Source organism: Brassica oleracea, chromosome C2, assembly GCF_000695525.1.
Source record: "Brassica oleracea var. oleracea cultivar TO1000 chromosome C2, BOL, whole genome shotgun sequence".
Lineage (NCBI taxonomy): Eukaryota > Viridiplantae > Streptophyta > Magnoliopsida > Brassicales > Brassicaceae > Brassica > Brassica oleracea.
Window position 1 is genome coordinate 46,689,580 of NC_027749.1, and position 9,360 is coordinate 46,698,939.

At 31.2% G+C, this 9,360-nt stretch overlaps 1 long non-coding RNA gene and 1 pseudogene across 2 annotated transcripts in view; one reads left to right on the forward strand and one right to left on the reverse strand.

Moving 5' to 3' along the window:
• Positions 1 to 4,618: 4,618 nt before the first annotated feature.
• On the forward strand, positions 4,619 to 7,853 carry LOC106326834 (annotated as a pseudogene).
• Positions 7,854 to 9,259: 1,406 nt separating this feature from the next.
• The window catches only part of LOC106326835, an 8,440-nt gene continuing 8,339 nt past the window's right edge, over positions 9,260 to 9,360 (reverse strand). Inside the window, exon 3 of one of the 2 annotated variants that reach the window (XR_001267337.1) lies at positions 9,260 to 9,303. This is a non-coding gene — a long non-coding RNA (uncharacterized LOC106326835). The remainder of the gene's footprint in view (positions 9,304 to 9,360) is intronic. The other variant, XR_001267336.1, reaches the window with a different exon arrangement.

The following is a 9,360-nucleotide window of genomic DNA, read 5'->3' on the forward strand; positions in this document are numbered from 1 at the left end:
TTTGTTGGGCAACAATAGATTACGATTTAATGATAAACAGTAAACCGGCGTTAATCCAAACCTATGTGTATTTCGGTGTTTAACTTACACGGTATGGAGAAAAAGAGTTCGATATTTCTAATTGGGGGATATAAGATTTGAACTTCTATTTTATGGGGAAATAAAACTGGGTCAAAAATCTGTGTGTATCTAGTGATATATGATACTTCTCAGGAGGAAATAGATCGTCAACCCGTATAATTTTAAAAAGTTTTTTTTGTTAAGAAATTTTAAAAAGTTACCAACTAAATCTTAAATTCTAAATGTAAAATATTAATGCCAAAACAAGTCTGATCTTAAGCAGTACTTATAACCACAAACAATATTAGCCTGTTCTTCGACCAGTATTTAATTTGTCCAAAATAAATCGATATAACTGTCACAGTGTTTTCAAAACGATATTCTAGTTTGCAAAATCATAAACATTGAAACTTATTGTTTAATAAATTTTCTATTCTTTCGCTCAATTGTTAAACTGTCAAATGTGCATTACAGAAATGTGATCTCAGTGCACATTTGATAGTTTATTAGTGTGAAGTTTTTTAACACAGTGCAAATAGATAGTTCTGACAAAAAAATGCATTTTATTATTCTGCAGGTTGGAAGTCGAAATTGCGAGTCTCAAGTCTGCGCAAATTGAAAAGATGTTTAGCTTGTTTTCTCATATTTATTGTTTACATTTATTATACAACTATATGCCTCTTTTTTTTTCTTAAACACCAGCATTCCTTATTAATTTTGTGCACGAATATGGCCATCGTAGACCTAAAAGAAAACGAATTCGCTATCAAAATTGATATCTTCGGGATGCGGGGTGATACATCTTTTAAAACTAGAAAAAAATTAAAATTATAAAATAAATATGTATTCATAAACTAAAAAATAAGATTTTAAAATTCTTATAAAATGTAAATTTATTCATTTACATAATAATATACAAATTCTATAACACATATTTATCTCAATACGTTTTTCCTGTTAAATTCTATGTTTTCTTCGAATTGATCTGTGTTCATTCATAACAGTATACTTTTTTTCATAACAGTATACTTCGTTGACAACTTGAAACACAAATCCATATATTATAGGGAGAATGAATCAACGTAAGGTTCAAGAATAACATGCTATTTAGATACTACTATTTTGGTGGAAACACTTCAAGCATATTAAATCGTGAACTGTAAACTTTCATCTCTGATAACTTCACATGAAGTTCTGTACCAATAAGAGTAATTTTTCTTTTGTGCAACCAATAAGAGTAATTTATACAGTCGAATAAGATAGGGAATAGAGTTTTCATGGATTTATAAATGTATTAATAATTAAACTTTTATCAGCCGCTAGTAAACTGGAGTAGTTTATATTGCACACATGCATGAACCACACGAACACAACCAAAAAGACCAACCAATCAACACCAGATTTTGCAATAATGAAAATGGAAAATTATTTGAGAGAGAGAGAGAAAGAAAGGGATGGGAACACAAGAGGACAAAAAGAGGCCCTCGTGCAACTGGGAAATTTTCAATGTACTGTACTACAGTGCAGCTTTTAGTTAATGGCTCCATAATAATAAATCGAGTTTTTGATAAGAAGAATTGATATATTCTATTAATTTGCTACTTCAATTCTCAGTGATGTGCAGATAAAAGCATACTACTTTTTGATCTGCGCGTGTGGATGGGCATTCCTCCTCTGGTCTCAATCGATGTACACGTACATGAGTTCTATTCTAGCTACCATAGTGCACACGATAGACATCGTTTTTGTCACATCAACATTCATTTGCATTTATGAATGTATGGGTCATGTCACTCTTTAAAATTTTCTTCACAATATATCAAGGACTTAAAACACTTGGACATGTATTCTAATTTTGATTGCTAAATTTCCTAACAAGTTTTAAAATTGGTGCAATGATCCTGGCAAAGGTAACAGCCAGTGTTTTGAAATCTGATCCGAACCCGTAGTTGAACCGGTAAACCCGGTGATCCAGAAAAAATCCGGTTTGGATTTTGTGAAAAATCCAATATTTAAAAACCCGTATAAACCCGCAAAAACCCACTAAAACCCGGAACCCGATACCGGTTGAATCACCGATTGAACCAATAAATAATTTTTATTTTTTTTAGTTTTTAGATTATGTTTTATATTCTAAGTTTTCAGTTAAGAAGTTCGGTGTTGACAAAAAAAAGATGTTTTTCCTTTTCAGTTTACATTTGTGATTTTTAGATTTTGATGAAGATTTCACTATGCCACTGAAGAAAATAAAGTAAACGATGGTAGAGATAAGCAAAATTAGTTGATGTGATTTGATGTTAGTTTTTTCCGTTATTGACAATTTATTACAAGAATTTGAAGTTTAATTTATTATTTACTTTAGACATTTAAATATTTATGAATTTTATATCTTGATTTTTTTTAGATGTCATAACTCTTACTTTGTTACAAAATTTTTTAAATAGTCTAAAATCTTTTTTAATATTTTGTATGTCAAATAAAAATATAAATATAAAATCTAAAGTTAACTATTTTCTAAAGACTTTCTAAAGACTACATATCCAAACTATTATTTTATGTTTTAAAAAACATTTAGAAAATATTAAACTTTAGTTTTTATATATTTATTTTCATATCTAACATATTATATTATAATAAAATTTATTTATTTATTAATCCGCTATTTATTCACGGTCGACCTAGTGACCTAGTAACCCGGTAAATCGTCCGGTTCAGTACTCGGATTTAAAAACATTGGTTAAAACTGACTAGAATAGTGAAACGATGAAAGGCCTGACTAGAATATAAACATTATTGATATAATGATAAGATGGACGACCAGGAAAAAAACGGAAAGGTGCTCAACTTGACGCATCCCTTTTAAATTGAACGTATGTGTTTTGAAGTCTCACTTTTCTTGTACTCTTGTGCAATAATTTCATTTCCCTACGTAAATATATTCTGAAAACTAACAAATCAACCGACACATATCTTCCTTCTGTAGTATTATGAGTCATTCTAGTTTATTTACACGACCAGCAATCAATCGACAACGCGAACACTTGAATAAGTGGAAAGAACCCATAAGAAGTGAACCGACGAGGTTTTAGAGGCAAGCGAGCTTTGAGTTGTTAAATAATCTGAATTCGAAGATATCCCACTACATTTCATTCCGTGACCACGCGGATATGAATTCATTGTAACGTTCATTTGGCTGTCTGAAGAAAAAATTCATTTGTGGATTACAAATCGCTTTGAAGATAAATCTAAAATCTTCTAAAATTTGGAATACCTCATATTAATAATAAAAAAGCATATAAAAAGTGAAAATGATAATCAGGAGAAAAAATAATTACATCAAAGGAATATTTTTTTATCAAATCAAAGGCCCTTGTATGTTTGTAATTTTCACACGAAATCGCTTTAATATAGTGACATGACTAATGAATGTATTTGACTTTGGTTGCAAAATGCTAGAACATATACTGAAGCTGGTGTGTAAAATAAAACTTTAAATGATTTTACACTATCATAGTGTCAACTTCAATAACAAAGGTTAATTCTGAGTTTGGTGAGAAAATAAGGTAAGATATCAACTATACCTTAGTTTTGATAGTAATTTTACATATATAAACACTATCTAAACTTACTGAGGTATGCGAACTGAAGGTACATAATACCTATACCTTTCTTTCATCCCAATTATATAGAAATCATTAATGTTTTTGTTTATAACAAAAGTTACAAAACCCATAATGATGCAACAAAGTAATAAACTTAATTACCTGAAAAGAAGAATCTTCCCCCACGCACTACCAAACAAGCATTCATGTCTGAGATCCTGAAGTTATACTCCCATTCTATCTCTTCTTTTTTAGAAAATGTCATTATAACATTTTTCCTTGTGTTTATAAATGTATTATTTTACATTTCTAATATAATTTTTTATACATAATATTCTTTTTAACTAATCAATATATATTTATTTAATTCATTTTAATTTAAATAAATTATATTAAATAAGAGTATATTTTATTATTTTTAATCCACCTGGAATATGTCAATTGCGAAACGGCAAGAGTAGTGCTCTGCATCCCTTTTCCCTAATCTTAATAGTGACTTAAATTTTTAGTTATTACCTTTTGAATTTCAGTTTAGAAAACCTTTTTGCAGAAACGAAAATGACCTTTTCAAGAAATAACCTCGTCTTTGAAAACATGATTAAAACAAAACTGATGCAATGTAAATACTATAAGGTTATGATTGGTAATATTAGAGTAAATGAGAGGGAAATAAAAAAAATGAAATAGAGTGGAAATGTAAAAGGGGAGTAAATGACTTTACTCATGGAAATCCTAGAGTAAATATGTGTGGGCATTTTTTTCTTACAGTAATTGGAAGCAAAGGAAAAGAAAATGTTTTCGCTTGATTGATAATATTTTAGAGTAACTAAGAGTAACTAATTTTTCCACTGAAACATTTACTCTAAAAGTGACTTTCAATCAAACCCTAAATGTAAATCTATCTAGTCTCTCTCTCTTAACATAGTGGTGCCTTAGGTGCCTATATAAACAATGCCACACAGAACCATTTAGACCCAAATCAGAGAACCTTAATCATCTCTCTCTCTCTCTTTCTCTCTATCTATCACTGGTTCTGTTCGAAACAGAAGAAAAAAATAAGAGAAGATGGGTATAATGATGGTGATTTTAGGTCTTCTTCTAATCATTGTATGCATCTGTTCTGCTCTTCTCCGATGGAGCCAGATGCGATATTCCAAGAAAGGTCTCCCTCCTGGAACCATGGGCTGGCCAGTTTTTTGGTGAAACCACCGAGTTTCTCAAACAAGGACCAGATTTCATGAAGAACCAGAGACTAAGGTACCTTAAGTTTTTATTTTATTAGCAAACTCTGCTCATGAGTCATTTGGTTCTTGGCTCGGCCTAATATTTTTTTCTTTTTTTTTGGATCAAATCAAGATATGGGAGTTTCTTCAAATCTCACATTCTTGGCTGCCCAACAATAGTCTCAATGGACGCAGAACTCAACAGATACATTCTGATGAACGAATCAAAAGGGCTAGTCGCTGGTTACCCACAATCTATGATTGATATCCTTGGGACATGCAACATCGCGGCGGTTCATGGTCCGAACCACCGGCTCATGAGAGGCTCATTGCTCTCTCTAATAAGCCCAGCTATGATGAATGATCATCTCTTGCCTAAGATTGATGACTTCATGAGAAGCTATCTTTGTGGTTGGGATGAGCTTGAGACCGTTGATATTCAAGAAAAGACCAAACATGTACGTCCTTGCCTTCATTTCTCCGTCTTTCTTTGTGTTTAGACATTGAAACTGAATATCTGCTCTGTTCCTTCAAATGTTTTTATCAATGTTCTAAAAACTGGTTGCGCCTATGTGGCAAATTGGTCATAAACAAAACGATATTTAAGACGACTTATCAAAAAGTTGGTTTAGGCTACGCCCTACTAAACAATAGTCTCATATAAATCGCCTAATTACTGATTAAAGATTTCTTGAACATTGATTTTTAATATATCAAGAAATTTGTTATTTTTTAATACGTGAAACAATGAAATTATTGTTTACTCATTTTTGTTGTTGTTGTGCAGATGGCATTTTTATCATCGTTGTTACAGATAGCAGAAACTTTGACAAAACCAGAGGTTGAAGAATATAGAACAGAGTTCTTCAAGCTTGTTGTAGGAGCTCTTTCTGTCCCAATCGATCTCCCGGGGACAAATTACCGAAGCGGAATCCAAGTAAGTTACTCAGAATCTCGCTCGACATCTAAAAACATACAAAGGAGAAAAAATGAAACATTTTTCTTGTTGCTTTTTAGGCAAGAAACAATATTGATAGGTTATTGACAAAGCTGATGCAAGAACGAAGAGAGTCGGGAGAAACTTTCACAGACATGTTGGGTTACTTGATAAAGAAGGAAGATAACCGATACTTGCTATCTGATAAAGAGATAAGAGATCAAGTGGTAACGATCTTGTATTCGGGTTATGAGACTGTCTCTACAACTTCCATGATGGCTCTTAAGTATCTCCATGATCATCCTAAAGCTCTTGAAGAACTCAGAGTATGTTTGCAAGAAATGCTAAACCGGTTATAGGGTTTCTACGGTTTTATCTGGTTCGGTTATTGATTCTTGGTTTTGGGTTGCAGAGAGAACATTTGGCTATAAGAGATAGAAAACGACCTGATGAACCGCTCAATCTCGACGATATAAAATCGATGAAATTCACACGAGCTGTGAGTATTTTCGTACACAAATTAAATTATTAATATTTACTATTCTTGATTTGGACATTGTGATTTTATATTTTTTGGACCATATCTTAATAGGTGATCTTTGAGACATCAAGATTGGCAACGGTAGTTAATGGTGTCCTGAGAAAAACTACTCACGACTTGGAACTCAACGGTAATATAACAATGAATTTTTTTATAGGATATCACTTTCTAAGTTTGTCACAAAAATAGTTTAAAATAATCAAAATAAGTTTTATTAAATTGTATAAATGTATTTTTAATTAATCTAGATTTAGGGTTCAGAATCAAGTAGCGGAGTTTTGGGATAGGTTTTCAAATTTAAAAAAAAACAAAAAATAAATGTTAAAAATTTCAAAATAAAAAAATTTATTTTTGTCATTTTTTTAAAGATTTTTTTGTGATAAGAATTTAAAATGACTATTTGAGAGAATTGTCCGTATACAATTGTAATTTGGATTATCAAAATTAAATCTAAAGGACCTTTTATCATTATTAGTTTCCTTTTTTGGGTATGTGTGTGATTTAAAAGAGAGAATAAAAATTGGGCATGTGGACCTTATATTATATCAATTAGTTACACATTTAAACCAACCAATCCAGCGAAGCAATCATCTCCCGTGACTCTCCATGTTTTTTTTTTCCAATTACTTTGACAGGAAAAGATCAAGCTATTTATTTTTATTTTACATTTTTAATAAAAATGATTGTATCTGTATTAATATGTGTGTTTTATAAATAATTACAGGGTATTCAATCCCAAAAGGTTGGAGAATTTACGTATACACAAGAGAGATCAACTATGATACATCTCTTTATGAAGATCCTATGATCTTTAACCCATGGAGATGGATGGTTAGTATTGCAATACCCTGTTGGTTTTTTCTCCTCTTTTGTTTTACTGTTTGAAAACATTTGGCTCACAGAGAGGGCTTCTTTGGCTATTTAAATACGCAGGAAAAGAATTTGGAAACAAATAGTTTTTTCTTACTCTTTGGAGGTGGAGCAAGGCATTGCCCTGGAAAGGAACTAGGAATTTCTGAAGTCTCCAGCTTCATTCACTACTTTGTTACAAAATACAAGTATGTTCTCAATCCATGTTTCTTTGGTGTGTAAATATCTGATTTGTTTGTTGTTGTTGTGATTGATGATTTGATTTGCGATCTTAATGTTCTGATTTTTGTGCAGATGGGAGGAGAAGGGAGGAGAAAAACTTATGGTGTTTCCAAGAGTTTCTGCCCCAAAAGGATACCATCTTAGGGTTTTACCTTTTACTGACTTTGTTTTGTCCTAATATTAAAATTATGAATATAGAGTTAAGGTTTTTTTTTTAGGGTTAATTAACCTATTTTACCTCTCAAGGTCTTAGAGGAGATGGATTATGTACAGAGGAATATAGAAGAAGCTAATAGAAAATAATATATTTTAAAATGTTGAGCTCAGTCTCTTACCTTGTAAAGTTGCAACCCATGACTAGTTTTGTTCCAATAACAATAACTACAACCGTGTGGATATCAGTTTTTTCGTGAATTAAATTTAAAAATAACTATTTGTTCAAAAAATATTCAAGAATGTTTTTTTTTTTTTTAATTGTATATGGTATTATTTATTCATGTTGATTGTATAAGTTTAAGCAAAAATTTTAGTATAGTATAACTTATTTGTCATAAATTTATGGTTTTTATTTATCATTTTTATTATTTAATTATAATATTTTTATTTTATATTTGAAAGATAAATGAATATTTCTTTCTAACAATATTTTTGTAAATGTATTTTTTAGATAATCAATTTAAATTGTTATTATCATTGAATTTAATTATTTTTTACATAATTTTAATTTTCGTTTACATCAAAACTAATCATATTTTATGATAATTATAATTTAAAATATTAATTTCGGACTTTTTCAAAGATTTTATCATATGTTTTTTAGAAAAAGATATTGAATTGCATTTCAAAAAAAAGAGTAAAATATTGAAAGATATTCTAACTAAAATATGTAAAATTTAATATTGTTTTTAAGAAATAATTCAAATAAAAAATCACATATAAAAAAAAATTATGACTTCTGTTTTAATAAATAAGATTGTTATACGTTTTCTGATGTTTAATGTTTTTTTAATCTGAAAATCACATGTTCGTGGAACAATATGATGATGGTATATTATAGAGTTAACTTTAAAAGTAACGGAGATGTACACATCTGTTTGACAAAGAAAGAAAAAAGTAACAGAAATACGTAATTTGAACCCACCAAAACTATTGACAATGAATACATTGTTATAAATCAAGTGATGAATGTCCATAACCGATCCAGTCCATAATCGGTCCAAACCCTAGAAAAAAGAGACATAGCCGAAACCCTAGAAAGAGGAGAGAGAGGCGGCCGCATGCCTTAGAGGAGAGAGAGATGCGGCCACAAGGTTTAGAGAAAATGAAACCCTATTTCCTTTTCCTTGTATATGTAATCTTTCCATTTATGTATTTAGTAGTTATCCTAAATCTAGTTGGATTAGGATTTGTACTCTTTCCTTTTATCTCTATCTTGTAAACCTTATATAAATGATGTCTTTTTCATTAATGAAATATATAGAATTCCCATTCTTTTACAACACGTTATCAGCACGATTGTTCTCTGCAATCTAAGCTAAAATCGCCAATCCCTTAAACCTAACCTAGCCGGCGACTTTAACCTAATCCCGACGAACCCTAATTCGTCATAGCTCGCGTTCCAGCTCGTCACTAACCGATCAGCTCCATCCCTAAGGTGTTCCTGATCCTAGACGAACTCAGCTTCCGTTCGCATCACAGCCAGCTCGTGTTCCCGATCAACCAGCTTGCAATCCCGATCAGCCGCTTGCAAACCCGATAGGAAGCAGACGCATCCCGTCCCGTTCAGCTCGCATCCGACGACAGCCAGCTCGAGGTTCATCCGTTCTCTTTGGTGGTCCGGTTTCAACCCTACAAACAAAGGTATACTGATTAATCTAAGAACATAATGATCAAACCCTAAAACCG